Source organism: Rhineura floridana, chromosome 4 (assembly GCF_030035675.1).
Source record: "Rhineura floridana isolate rRhiFlo1 chromosome 4, rRhiFlo1.hap2, whole genome shotgun sequence".
Taxonomy (NCBI): Eukaryota; Metazoa; Chordata; class Lepidosauria; order Squamata; family Rhineuridae; genus Rhineura; species Rhineura floridana.
Window position 1 is genome coordinate 190,256,100 of NC_084483.1, and position 15,569 is coordinate 190,271,668.

General features: G+C 40.6%; 1 long non-coding RNA gene across 1 annotated transcript; it reads left to right on the forward strand.

Moving 5' to 3' along the window:
• Positions 1-237: 237 nt before the first annotated feature.
• Positions 238-2,684, forward strand: LOC133384524 (uncharacterized). The gene is made up of 2 exons (XR_009762598.1): positions 238-302; positions 2,242-2,684. It is a non-coding gene; the product is annotated as an uncharacterized LOC133384524 (long non-coding RNA).
• Positions 2,685-15,569: the final 12,885 nt, after the last annotated feature.

The window sequence follows — 15,569 nt, forward strand, 5'->3', positions numbered from 1 at the left end:
GAAAGACTACACTGTAGGTCTACTTGTGTTCAAATTCTGTAATGAAAGGCGCACAAGTGATGTAATTTTACCTTCTAAGGGTTTGGTTGAAAAACACAGAGGGCAGGAAGAGGCAACTTTCTTTCACCCAGTGGAAATAATTCTGAAGATGGGTTTGTTGCAATACATGCAATAATCATAAAAAATATCAGGAACAAAATAATGCTTTTTCATTAGAACTAACTACAAGTATTTGCAGATTCATGTTGCAGTCCTATACCCACTTATCTGGAAGTCTCTTCTTGGCGATCACTCGTGACCGAGTAAGATTGTCTTCCAAAATATAGTCTTTAACAATGGATCCATCTGAATCTGTATCCACCGCCAATGTACCAGACCATGACTAGGGGCTTCTGGATTTCACAGTCATGTCCCCGTTGCTATTTGCCAATTGCCATGGGACTTCTGTTATAGAAGACGCCTGTGCATGAATTTGTTTTATGTGGGGAGATCGGTGCACCACGATCAACACACAATCTTGACAGAAAAAGGCTTTGATCCAATGGCATGGGTACCATGATGATTGGAAGTCCTTTATCTGCTGCAGCCTTCATCCGCCTTCACAGCCGTTGTAACATACACATTGTTATCCTCTGCCTGTTCTGCCGTTGAGGACTTTCTTGGATCGTTCTTGGTCTGGTTCCTCTCCCTTGGCCTTACCGCCATGGGTGACCCTGCTGGGAGTACATGACTCCCAACGGCATGGCTCACAGGGTTCATAGGAACACGCAAGCCCACTCACTACTACAAGGTGACGATCTAGCGAGGGGTATCTGGAAGTAAGCTCTGTTGAACTCAGTTGGACTTACTTTTATGTATAGGATTTTGATGCCGATAAATTGAAACGTATGACAATATTTGACATAATCAAATGATCATTATTTGACTGTATAATTAATTTGGTAACAGCTTGAAAAACAATAGATGCTTCAATATATGCCTCCTCACCCCCACCAACCTTGACTCTGAATTATGTTCTCACAGTTCTTTTCTTCTCTCTTCCTTACCTTACCTGAGGGGAATTCTTGTTGCTGTGCTTGTTAGTTTCTTACCCACAAGGGAGATGGGAAGAGTCATCAGTAACACTTGCTTCTTTTCTTTTTCTCCTTTCCTTACCTCTCCTGCATTTTTTTCTTCTATTCTTTTGTAAGCTTTTAATCTATATCTGCTTTGTCTAATCTTTTACATGCTGAGTATATAAATGATCCAATACTAATAAGGGCTTTAACTTAGCATAGAATGCCACTCTATCTTACTGGCTATCACCTGTTAAAACCACAGACTAGGCTGACTCAGCTCTTGCCAAATGCAAATCATGGTCAATCGCTGCTGCTCAACAGACTCAGTTCAGCAAGAAGGCTCACTGATACTTGATGCTTTCAGAGAAACATGTGCTGTATTATCTCTTGGGAGCTATCTCTATATAAAATTCCTGTAGAGTGCAAGATAGTCACTAATTCCACACCTGAGATGATGGCTATATAGAAAAAACAGAGATATGGATGGTTAAAAGAACTTTTCTGGCATGAAGGGGCATCAGGTTATACTAAACATACAAATGAACAAACCTGGAATCTCAGACGTCCTTTGCTGAAGGCCACTGTGAGCAGAATGCCAGTGTGGTGTAGAGGTTAGAGTGTTGGACTATGACCTGGGAAACCAGGGTTCGAGACCCCACTCAGTCATGAAGCTCACTGGGTGACCTTGGGCCGGTCACTGCCTCTCAGCCTAACCTACCTCACAGGCTTGTTGTGAGGATAAAATGGGGAGGGGAGAACCAGGTACACCACTTTGAGCTCTTTATAGGAAAGGTACCATATAAATGTAATAAATAGAACGGAAGAAGGAACTCTTCGAGCTCCTTGGAGGAAAGGTGGTATATAAATGTAATAAATAAATAGAATGGAAGAAGGAACATCATTCTTGTTAGTCACAGGAATACAAAAAAACTGACATGCCATATATTATTAGTCCATCTGGCTCAGTATTGTCTACACTGACTTTCCCAGGGCTTTGTGGAGATGCTGGGGGCTGAACTTAGGACCTTTTCCAGACAAATATGTTCTACTACTGAGCAATGCTCCTCTTCTAAAGTGCCCAAGGGAACAATGGTCTCTGCTTTATTTCAACCATCCATGAAAGAAACCTTTATTTAAAAAAACAAACATATTTTTATTAATTTTCTATTTCTTTTTCCAACAGATACAGCAATAATAATAAAGGTACAAGAGCAAAACACTTAAAGAAATGTCATCAGAGGCATGCAGCAAGTCCAGGGATCAATAAAAACAAAATTGTGGAAAAAGTACATATAGGCAACCACAGAAACAGAAATTTATCAGAAGAAAACATCAGTATGGAAGGGAAGTTTCAATACTTACAAGATCTGAACAGGGTGGTTTATAACAGATGCTATTGGAGGTCCCTGATTCATAGGGTCGCCATAAGTCGAAATCGACTGGAAGGCATATAACAACAAAAACCATTATAAGGAGTAGGGTGTCAGATTACAGATATTACCAAATATCCCAGTAATGAGGTGATAATGAGGTGAGGTCCCTGTGTAAATATTGAAATTGTTGTATACGAAGTAAAAGGGTACCAAATGAAATAAATAGAAACTGGAGGTTCTTGTTCTTGTGAAACTTCCAAGTGATGTGCTATTTTTTCCATGATCGCAGTGTTCCACAAGCTTTGATACCACATGTCCAGTGAGAGATTCTGTGTTTTCAGTTGAATACCTATAGAAATACAAGCTGCAAGCAGCATATATATAATCAGTTCTTTCTCAGCATTATTTCCCTCAAAAATGTTTAATAAAATCCATTTTGGGCACAGCTCTATTTTATCTGGGAGAATCAAAAGCATTTCTTTATGAATTAAATTCCAGCACATTAATACATTACTACTAAAAATGATAGTATGTACCAAAAGAACCACATCCTCTCCACCAAAGTGAGGGTAAAGAAGACAACATCTTAGATAACTGAACTGGGGTAAATTACCAACAATCTATTAATTTTAAAGAATGTTTCTGAAGAAAGCTAGAGACTGATCTAAAGGGTCTGGATTCCCAAATTGTGTTCCAATCCTTGGTTATGATTTCTGAACCAACATTGCTTCCCATAGTCTTTTAAGAGCTACCAATGACTTTAAGGTCACATTTAAAAATATTCCATTAAGATGGAATACAATAGCCTTTTCACCTGTCTCCATATTGAGAAGAGGGTGCCAGGTCAGAAGTATCCCAAAACCTGATATTTCAGGGGTGTGCCCTAGTGATGTCATGGGGGTGTGCGCTACTACTGTCATAGGGGGCAGGCCCTGGCCTGGTGATGTCATTAAGCATGATATATCAAGCATCAACCATAGTTGCTTAGAGCATACCACTCAAACAAACAAAAAATCTCCAATTGGAAATTGGGTATTTCCAAGTCCAGCTGAAGTGATGGGATCATTCCTTCTCACCTGCTTAGAGAGCCTGGGCAAGGAACATTTAATCTAGCCTACTTGCTTCTGGCAAGAAGGATTTAAGTCCCTCAGGCCAAGTCAGTCACCAGAAGGCCATTGTAGGAAGAAGGGAGTCTAGTGTTGCGGAGATGTTAGATGGGAGCACTCAGGAGTAAAGATGGATGCCCCTGAAGAGCTGTCATTCTAAACACACTTACCAAGTGACTAAGCCCCATAGAACTCAACAGGACTTGCTTCTGAGAAGATATGGTTAGGATTGTGCTGTTGGTAAGGCTTGACAAGGGATCCTCTGCAATGATACCCATATCAAAGCAGAGTTGGCAACCCACTACCTGGAATGCCCTGCCCCTGCCTTTTAATGTGTGGCTGCTCCAAACTTCTTTACAGACTTGACCCTTCACTGTAGAGCGAAGTTTGAGGAATGAGCAAGAGTTAAGAAGATTCTCTTCTCTTTCCTGCCTACTCTGTGGGCTGCTATAAACTCATTTTGACAGCCAACCCAATTCCAGTGTGAGCAATAACTGACAGAGAGAAAGCACACATGGTTTGGTCTACCTTCATAGGCAGTGGATTGGGAACAACAGCAACTGAAGCCACACTTCCCAGTATGTGAATTCTCTTTACCACCATTGGGCAGGAAAAAAACCATCATGCAAATAACAAGGTGCATCATCAGTGGGTTTAAGGGGGTTGAGCTGAGCACATGTTCCACTATTGTTGCTTCTATGGATGTAAGGAAGTAAGATCAGAGGTGAATGAAATGCAAATAGAAAAAAATAAACAAAAGACAGTGATGCTTTCCTAAATGCAATACCATACCAACCACAACAAGATTCCCATCAGTAAGACAGAAAACTCAGCATCCCACAACCAGTCAGGATTCCTAACCAAAACTAAAAAAAAACCCTGGCAGCCAGTCAGCCAAGGCCACAGAAATCCCCATATAGCACAACTTGACTTGGGGGCTACAGTTAGTGCAGAATGCTGCAGCACAATTACTGACTTGAGTGAAAACCTATCAACATGTAACTGTTGACCATTGAACCGCACTGTCACTGAGTTTGTTTTCCATCAAGTCTGAAAAACTGTAACTAGGGGGAGTTATGTCTTTGCCCAGTCTGGGAACGGACTGCCAAGGCCATTGCTATGGTAACCATCGAGATAAACTGGGAAAAGTTCTAGCAGCTATCTGTGTTAAGCTGGTCTTCTGTGTTTTGCCTCTGAACTGTGAGGCTTGTCTTCTGTGCAATGTCTTTGAACTGAGAACTTCTCTCCTGAGGGGGGATCTTAAAGCCTTAAGCCATAATGTCTTAATAAAGACTCTTAATATGATCTAATGCTCTGAAGAAGTTTCTTGCTCAACTTAACTCCAACGTAATGTATGCTGTTTCACGCAACAACGCACACACGCCAACAGGGGTTATGGGCCCAGATCCACAGCGCATTACATGGGAGTAAGTTGCTGGTCTGAACGGCAGACGGAGTTCCAGAGAGGGCAGCTTGATTGATTGTGCCAGACAGAGGTGAGCAACATGGCTGTAAACCTGTCTGGGGGAGGCTTGCCAATGGAACGACTTAATGAAAAGAATTATGGCAGCTGGAAGCCAAGGATGCGGGCTTTGCTGATAAAAGAGGATTTATGGGACACAATAGATGGACCCACTCCGGCGGTACTGACTGCGGCCTGGACGCGTAGAGATCAGAAGGCACAGGCTTTTATACTTCTGGCTCTATCTGACTCTCAACTGCTACACGTGAGAGATGTTACAAACGCCAAACAGATGTGGGACGTGTTGGAGGCTCTTCATATGCAACAGACTGCGGGATCTAGATTGTGTTTGGCACAGAAGCTTTACCAGATGCGCTTCACGGGTGAGTGCGAAATGTGTGAGCATCTCACAGAATTCAGACGCCTGTTTGCTGAGCTGACGGACTGAGGCGTCGAACACTCTGAACTTCAGAAGACCTATTTGATCGTGGCTTCGCTCGATGGGACTTGGAATAATATGGTCATGGCTTTCGAAGCCATGCCTGACGGAGGTTTGAACGTTGCGTTTATTGAGGAAAAGCTGACCCAGGAATGGAAGCTGTCAGAAGCAAGGAGGAGAAAAATGCCGAACCGGAGGAAGCAGCCGAAAGCAAACAGGATTACAAGCATCAAAGGCTGAAGTCTTGTTATGCCTGTGGGGCTCGTGGGCATCTCCGAAAAGATTGTGCAGTCAAGCGAAACTCCAGGGACGGAGGCTTGAAGCAGGGAAATGTGAACTTTGTTTGTAAACAGAAGCCACAAACTATAGCACCTGTTGACTGGCTGCTTGACAGCAGAGCAAGCCATATATTAATTAAAGACAGATGTTTGTTTTACGTTTCAGAAGAAGTGCAAGATTTTGTGCACCTGGCAGATGGATCGCGTAAGAACGTGGAAGCTCGAGGTCTGGTGAGATTTGATAAACTTGGAATACTTTCAGAATGTTTGTTTGTTCCAGAATTAGCTCATAACATTTTGTCAGTCAGAAAACGGGTGAGTTGTGATTTTTCTGTATTGTTCCACAAAGACCAATGTTATGTAATGAGGGGAGATCAAGTGTGTTTGCAGGGAAGCCTTAATGATTCACAGTTTGTAATAAAGAGCAGTCAAGCAGGGTGTGCTGTGTTAAACGCTAAGACACAGGTACATCAGGGCTGCGTCCATGAATGGCATCAAAGGCTGGGGCATGCAAACCTTGACACGATAAAGAAAACCCCTATGCATAGTGAAGACATGCGTTTAAGAGATTGTGGACAGTTAATGGATTGTGATTCTTGTCATAAAGCTAAAATGACTATTGCACCAATTAACCGGGTGGCTGAAAGAACCACAACAGCTCCCTACCAGCTAGTTCATGTTGATTTATCAGGGCCAATAAATGCTTCACGAGGAGGTGCAAAATTCTTTATGGTACTGGTTGATGATTTTACGAAATACACTCATGTTTATTTGCTTAAGCAGAAAAGTGAAGCTGAGCAGAAGCTGAAACTGTTCATTAAGAGAATCGAAACTCAACATGACGTCACTGTGAAAGCGTTTCACTCAGATCAAGGGGGGGAATTCACGAGCAAAGCGTTAAGTGACTTCCTTGAGAGTAAGGGAATACGCCAGACTTTCACAGCTCCTTTTAGCCCGTTTTCCAATGGATCTGCTGAGAGAAAAAATAGGGTGCTTCAGGAAGCAATGAGAGCCATGCTGATGGATTGCAGTTTAGGGAATTCTTTCTGGGCAGAAGCAATTCTTTATGCGAATTACATTCACAACAGGGTGTTACACAGTGCACTTGGAATGTCTCCTTATGAGAAAATCACTGGCAGAAAACCGAAAATACAACACATTCAAAAATTCGGGGCAAGGTGCTGGATCCACATTCCACAGGGAAAAAGGAGGGGCAAGCTTGCCCTGAGGGCACAGCAAGGTTTTGTTTTGGGATTTCAGAATGCATATTTCAGAGTTTGGTGTCCAGAAACACAGCAGTTAATTCTGAGCAGAAGCATGCAAGTCTCAGAAAAACCTTGGGATCAAAGGGAAACAGTTGTTCTTACAGGGTCAGATGACACACAAGAACAATCATTTAAGCCAGATCTTGACATTAAAGTGGAAGGCACACAAATGTACAGCTAAATGTACAGAGATGTTCTGAACTGTACTGAAATGTAAGCTGTATTGCAAGATGTATTGGAGAAATGTATTGTTGTTATTGTTGTAATGAGTTACAGACATGATGGGAAAAAAAGGGGGGGATTGTTGACCATTGAACCGCACTGTCACTGAGTTTGTTTTCCATCAAGTCTGAAAAACTGTAACTAGGGGGAGTTATGTCTTTGCCCAGTCTGGGAACGGACTGCCAAGGCCATTGCTATGGTAACCATCGAGATAAACTGGGAAAAGTTCTAGCAACTATCTGTGTTAAGCTGGTCTTCTGTGTTTTGCCTCTGAACTGTGAGGCTTGTCTTCTGTGTAATGTCTTTGAACTGAGAACTTCTCTCCTGAGGGGGGGATCTTAAAGCCTTAAGCCATAATGTCTTAATAAAGACTCTTAATATGATCTAACGCTCTGAAGAAGTTTCTTGCTCAACTTAACTCCAACGTAATGTATGCTGTTTCACGCAACAATGCACACACGCCAACAGTAACACCTCTGCTCTGAAATCTGCACTGGTTGCCAATTTGCTATCAGACCAAGCTCAAGGTGTGCTTTCCATGTTATGGGTTCCATATAGTATTTGTTCTATTCTTGTAAGAAATAATTTATTTAGTGTGGCAGTACCTGCTCTTTGGAACTCCCTGCCCATTTACATTAGGTGGGCACTTCATTGTACTCATTTTGGCACCTGCTAAAAATGTGTTTGTTTAGGCAAGCCTACCCAGGCATGTAGAAGCTATTGTGTTTTTTATTTGTTTTTAACTCATTGTTGGTTTTATTCTTTTAAATGTTTTTAAATACCTGTCTTGAACTGTTTTTGCCAATAATTTGTTTTAATTCCTTCTATAAACCGCTTTGGGGTTTTACAATAAAGCGGTATATAAACATTGTAAATAAAATACATAAATAAATTTCAGCGTCACTATGGCCCTTTTAGGCACAAAGGAATCTGCCTTACACAGACTCAAGCCATTTGATACTATCTAGCTCAATACTGATCACATGGACTAGCATTGGCATTCCAGGATTCCAGGCAATAGTCTCTTCCAGAGATTGAATTTTGGACCTTTGCATGCAAAGCATGTGCCCAACCATTGAGCTACAGCCTTGTTTTAAAAAGTATATTTAATTTTTTTTCTTTTCAACTCACTAATGAATGCACAGCATGCTAGGGCAGATCCACACCATACATTTAAAGCACATTCAACGTACATTTGAAGCAGATGAATCCCACCACAGAATCATGGGAACTGTAGCCTTCCAAAGGGAGCTGTCTGCAGGAGAAGGACTATGAGGGGAGGGAGACTCGGTTTGTCATCTGGGGAGGGCTATTTCCACCTGCCTTGCCCACCCTCCAGCCCTGGAAGCCTTCAAACACAGCTTCTTTCAGAAGACTTTCTGGCCCGTTGGGTTGAGCTATGGGGGTTCAGGGGATGGAAGAGATTTTTGTATCAGCTTGGGGGTTAGTTTTTAAATATTTTTGCTTTGGCTATGTTGTTGAGCTTTATGCTCATTTATGCTTTGATGTATGTATATGGTGATTATACTTTTTATTATCTGTTGTGCTATTGCATTTGGACTATTTGTGTGAACCACTTTGAGCACATGTGTATTTGTGGAAAATGCAGTATATAATTAATAATGATAATGATAATAATGATAATGATGATAATGATAATAATAATAATAGTTTGTTAAGGGTGGTGGGAACTGTGAGGGGGAAACTACATTTCCCTGGATTCATGCGCTTTAAATGTGAGTTCGATGTGCTTTAAATGTATTGTGTGGATCTGCATTACTTCCTCAACTTTGCCTTGAATATAAATCATTTTAATAAAATTTTAAAATGGAAATAAGCTACAAAGTTTACAGGGCGACCATGGGCTATTCATCATCTCTCAGCCAATCTGCCCCTCAAGATGAAAACAACAGAGGAGAACCATGACCACCCCAAGGAAGAAGGGCACACTTAAAATGTAGAGGAAATAATCATTTGTAAATAATTTACAACCATAGTGTGAAATCAGATACATATTATTTATTTATTATTTGATTTATATTCTGCCCTTCATCCCAGCAGGAGCCCAGGGTGGATTTCAAGACATAGAATGAAGAAATATTTATATAAGCATGAATGTCAAAGATATTTATTATTTACACAACCTGTAAATATATTTACAGTGCAATCTTATGCATGTTTACACAGAAGCAAGTCCCAATGTATTCAATGGGGCTTATTCAAACATGGAAGCATTCACAGGACTGCAATTCAATGGTAAGGAACTTTGCTCACCCAATCCAAAATTCAGAATCATGCCACTTTAAGCTGTTTTGCCACTGTTTTGTACTTGTTTTATGGCTATTAGATTTTAAATGGCTTTATTTCTTGTTGTGAGCTGCCTTGGTTTCCAACCCTACCTCACAGGGTTGTTGGAAATATCTCATACACACACACACACTGGAGATGTAAAAATACATACATTCTATATAATAGTTTATTTTCAAAACCAGTTGGCCATTGCAGAACATTTTTTTTAAAAGTATTCATTTCCTGCCAGATACAAGTAGTGACACCTTAGTAAGCCCTGCCTAACTGCTTTTTTTAAAAAATGGGATTGGAGGGGGAGAGAAAGATTAACAACACAATCCTTTGCTGTGTTCACTCAAAAGTCCCATTGATTTTCAGCACAATCCTAATCATGTCTATTCAAAAGTAAGTTCTACTGAATTCAATGGGGTAGCTCCCAGGTATGTGGAATTAGGATTGCAGTTTTACTCACAGAAAAACAGGTTTGGGAAGGTTTTCAAAACAGGTTATGAATAAGACCGATAAATCGTCCTCTTCAACAGTCCAGTAAAATTTAAACTTGTTTGACTCCTTATTTATTATTTGATTTATATCCCGCCCTTCCACCCAGCAGGAGCCCAGCAGGAGCCCATAATTAGAAATGCATAACACTGCAGCATGTACACTTTTTAAAACTTCTGTTCAAAAATTAATTGAAAGATAAAATGTATTTATTGTTGTTATGTGCTTTCGAGTCAATTATGATGAATCAGCAACCTCCAATAGCATTTGTTGTGACTTTTGCAAGTAATTAAAAAACCTGCATGTACACTTTTATTATAACTACAATTGTTTATTGTGTATGCCCACCAAGATCCTGCTGCGATCTTCTGTTGTAGTGCAATCCTATGCATGTGTACTCAGAATCAAGCCCCAATCCTGTACAGAGAATGTACTCTTTATGCTGCTGAAAGCTATATATTTACTGAATTCCTGATGTGAGACAAGCAGGAAAAGGAAACTGTTCTCAGAACTTGAAATGTGGTGTAGGTATTGCCTAGGACAAATCCTGTCAATCACAACTCTGACTTCACTTATTGGCTAAAAACCTGAAAGGGCAGGGATTAGAGCAATGGGTAATAACAGGTTGCAGGGAGGGGGGTTGACATTTTGGTTTATATCTTTTGAACCAGATCACCTAGAAACTTACTTTTTTAAAAAATGAAAGCTAAGAGTCCAGAGAATAAGGTGACTTACCCGGAGAGGACTCCCCACAAACCCAGAGTCTCTGGGCAAAAGCTGGAGACCTGGCAACCCTAATTGAGAAGCAGATTTTCAAATTGTGTAAGTGGCCTCAAAGCCTGTGTCTTAACAAAATATTTTACAATAAACTGCAGACTTGCAGGATGGCTAACCATCCAGGACTTCACTTGTAGAGTGAACTGAAGCTGTTTTAAAGAGGCAAGAAGATTATTCCCGAAGACTACACAGCACTTTTGTTTCCCAAATTCGCAACTGATTTTCTCTGCCAGGTGTGTAAAAAGCATGATGATGTACAAATGGTATTAAAGGGGAAATGGATGGCTTGGATGGCTTTAAACGAAGATTAGACAAATTCATGGAGGACAGTGCTATCAATGGCTACTAGCCGTGATGGCTGTGCTCTGCCACCATAGTCAGAGGCAGCATGCTTCTGAAAACCAGTTGCAGGAAGCCTCAGGAGGGGAGAGTGTTCTTGCACTCGGGTCCTGCTTGCGGGCTTCCCCCAGGCACTTGGTTGGCCACTGTGAGAACAGGATGCTGGACTAGATGGGCCACTGGCCTGATCCAGCAGGCTCTTCTTCTGTTCTTATGTTCTTAAATAGCCAGTGAAAATCTAGATTGCTAAATTTTCTAAATTAATAAAGTATTTTTTGTTAAAGGATTCAGTATTTTTTACAGAGACGACAATTTGACCAATTGAAAGGAAGGACCTGCAACAAAAAATACATCTATCTAGGGAGGAGCATTATCTGAAGCATGGCAATTCTGCCCATGAGTGTTAGAATATAATACCACTCTTTTAAATGAGACTTCAGTTTACATACAGTAGGGTTATAATTGATGTAGAATAATTTATGCAATTTTTGGGGACATGAACCCCTAGATATTTCAACAACATAGGACATATTGTGCAGCCAAATGATGCAAGTAATCTCTGCTGAGTAGAGGGTCCTATGTGAATTAAGAGTGATTCTGATTTGGTGTTATTTACTTGAAATCCTGAGATAGCCTCGAAGTTTGATATGAATTCTTATAAAGTCAACATAGAGGAGAGTGGATCTGTTAGAAATAAGACCACATCATCTGCAAAGAGACTAATCTTGTGACACATACTACCTAGCATATATTCTTGAATAGCAAGGTTTCCTCTCACCGCCTCTGCAAGTGGTTCCACTGAGAGAGCAAACAGAAGTGATGAAGGAATCAGAAGCCTTCATTGCATCCCATTGTCGAATCGCCAATGGTAATCCCAAATCAAATTTAACATCCTCCTGATGGGGGCTGAGATCTGTCTGCCTTTTATGAATCCTGTTTGATCTGGATTGACTATTGTGGGGATTATGAAATTGAGATGATTGGCCAAGGTGGCTGTAAAAATGTTTTGGTCCTGATGCAATAAGTTAAAAGACCTATAAGAGGCTACATCGTTAAGGTTCTTATCAGGCTTGGGAATTAGTATTGTCTGAGAGCTTTTCCAAGTGCCATGTATGTCTTCACCTTCCCATGTTGCATTGAACAGAGTGGTGAGGTGAGGAACCAATAGGTCAGCAAATTTCTTGAAAAAATTAGTGGAAAGTCCATCAGAACCTGGAGCCTTATTGTTTTTGATTTGCTTAATAGTTGATCTGACTTGATGTTGATCTTCTGTAAACTTGGCATTCAACATATTTTGCTGGTCTTTGAGAGTTGGGGGAGTTTAAGAGCACTTAAAAATTTATTAGTGTCATTCCTATCAGAAGGCATCAGTATATAAAAAGGGGATAATACTTCATAAATTCTCTATGTATGTCTTTAAATCATATGTGTGTGTCCCGTTCTCCATTTTCAGCCTCCACACTTTATTGGATGTAGTCTTTTTCTTTAGGATGTTCGCCAGCGTTTTAGAGTTTTGATTGCCATGGTGATAAAATTTTTGCTTTAAATAAAAAGGAATCTGGATACCCTAGATGTTTCAATCATGTCTAATTGATTTTTTTATATGATCTATTTGCTGTTTGGTTACAGGCTGCAGTGTTGATCTTCCAAGACATCCAGATCTCTATTTAGGGTGTCCATTGTTCCATTAATAGTGTTAACCATTCTCCCCTTTTCTGCTATGCAACCCCTCACTACCGCCTTCAGAAAATTATTTTTTCTGCAGGTCTATTCCTAAATTCTGAGTGTAATATTCAGAGACTGTATTAGTAATAGCCTCCACAGCTAATTGCTTAGTAAGCAGAATAGGATCTAATTGCCACAGTGGAGTTGCTGGTGTTGGATTGGTAATGCAATGACAGACCATATGGAGGCATGACCTGAAATTATAAGAGGACCTATACCGCCTCCTTGTATTGTCCATTTAAATGAGTCTGATAGTAGATGTAATCTATTTTGTAATAATTTTTATGCCTGGGGGAATAAAAAGTTAAGTCCCTTTCCTTCCTGTGCATAAGCTTCCGGGTATCAAACAAGTCATATTTGTTTAGTAATTCCATAAAATTAGATTTAATATTGGCCCTGCTGTGCTTTGTGGGACCTACTGAAGATCTGTCTAGAGTAGGGTCTACTGTCCGATGGAGATCTCCCCCACAATGATTTCACCTTCTGCAAACATATTACGTTCTGCCAAAGTGCAAGCTAAGAACTGACGCTGCTTTTTATTTGGGGCATACACTGAGGCTAGGGATGGGTTCACTACCTAGTTCCAATCCGCTTGTATTCCAAAAGTCTGTTGTTCAATCTTGATCTGCCTTTTTGTTGTTGTTCTCGCTTGCTTTTGCACTTGCTGATTTGATCCGCTGTTTGAGTCTTTTTGGTGGCGAAAAAAAATTACATAATTTTTAACATAAATGCTTATGTAAATCCATGGAAGTTAATGGATAACAGCAACTGTAATTACGAACATAATTACGTAAAATAGGGGGGGAGTTAAAACAAAAAGCTGAGCCGATTACAGCTGCGGCCCACTGCAAGAAATCAGCGCCAATCTGAAAAGACAGCAGACTGTCGGATTCAGTCAAAATCCAGTACTAAATCCAATTTAGTGGATATTCTTGCCCATCCCTAACTGAGGCTAAAGTAAATTTATGAGATCCCACATTTCCTTTAACAAATAAAAAGTGCCCCTCTCTATCGCTAAGAATTTTTTTACAAACAAAAGCAAGAGAGTATGCCAAAATAATGGCTATGCCCCTTGACTTGGAGCTTCCACATATTGTGAACCAAAGTAAGTATGTGGTAGGAGTTTGTGACTCCCTTTACATTTATGCACTTCTTGCAAAACAATTATCTGAGGATGGTCTTTCCTGATTAGATCAGACACACTACACCTTTTCACTGGGTTATTCAGTCCCTTTACATTCCATGTAAAGAGTTTGAAAGTATTGGGCATAAGCAAAACAAAACAACTAAGATTAGAAAACCTAAATAAAATATTGTACCTTACTGGCAGACTAAGCAATATTCCTGTGTTTCCTTGGACCATCCAAACAGCTTTGCATGCCATAGACCAAACCACCACCACCATAACATAGATAAATGGTAGTAGAACATAGCCAGCCTAAAGTAGGGCCCTATTAAATGCATAGGGCTCTGTAACACAACCTTACGTATATAAGCAGAAACTCACAGGGTAGAGAGCTACAGGAGTGAAAACAAGTAGAGTAATGCATTGCCTTACCCCACTGTGCCTTCATTTACAGTAAAAACAGAGCTGTATGCAATTAACAATCTCCTGCTGAAGTTATCATAGGAAGCAAAGTCATTTTCACCGTGCAGAGAAGGAATTGGAGTACAGAGGTCTCACAGGTTCTGTTATCCTCTTCCTGATTGGTAAAAAGTGTTCTCCTTTGGTGTTGTGAGTTTCTACTCTCCCAGGTCTTGTAGCTCTAGTAAGTCTTCTTTCTGGTCCAATTCTTCAAAGTTCCATGGTAATTCAGTGTTTAAGAGCTTCAAAATGTGAGTGGCTTCCTTTTTAATAATATCTGAATGTGGCATGCCATCTGTTTCTAAACACAAGTGAAACAGGAAGCCCTATCTGTACCGTATATTGGCTGCCTGTAGCTTTTCAGTAACTGGTCTAAATTCTCTCCTCTGCCTCAATGTCTCTGCACTGAGGTCTTGCAGCACCATTATGTCCTTGCTTTCATATGTGAGGCCCTCTCGTGCTCAAATAGCCGTAAGTCGATCTTTGATGGTACAGTGCTCCAACACAACTATTATGTTGCAGGATAATGTCATATTCGTTGGTTTTGTGGCCAAACCCCTGTGAGCTCTATCTATACCTGACTGTTCCAATTTCAAATCAGGCAATTCTGCTGCCCACCATTTCAGTAAAAAGTCCATAATACCTCCCTTTTCCACATCCTTTGGGTCCCCCTAAAATGTACATTCTGTCATCTAGCCTGGTTTTCTTGGTTATCCACTCGCATGAGCAAGTCTCTATTCAAGCATGCAAGCGCCTTGACTCTGTCTCAAGTTTCTCTCTATTCAAGCTTAAGTCTAGGGCTTCTCCTGCAGTTGTGCCAAGTTTTTCCACTTTCTGGGCAAAGGGTATTAAGTTTGTCCTTCCCAGGATCGAAAACTGTTTGCCACTCTGCCCTTAAAAAAGCCTGCAGGATTTAATGACTGCCTCATTAAAACAGCCATAGTGATCACTGTATCTTCTGGCCCCGCCTTAGGATTCTTAGCTGTCATGTTGACTGTAGCAAAAAGCGGCCTGCATCATTTAAGTCTAGAGTTATTCAAAGAATTTCAGCCCAGCTCACCAAAAATGGGACCAGTAAGTAGCTTGCAGATTGAGGCGTCAAAGTCAATAGTGCTGGCAACCAAGAGGTCTTCTGTATCTTTAAAAGTTG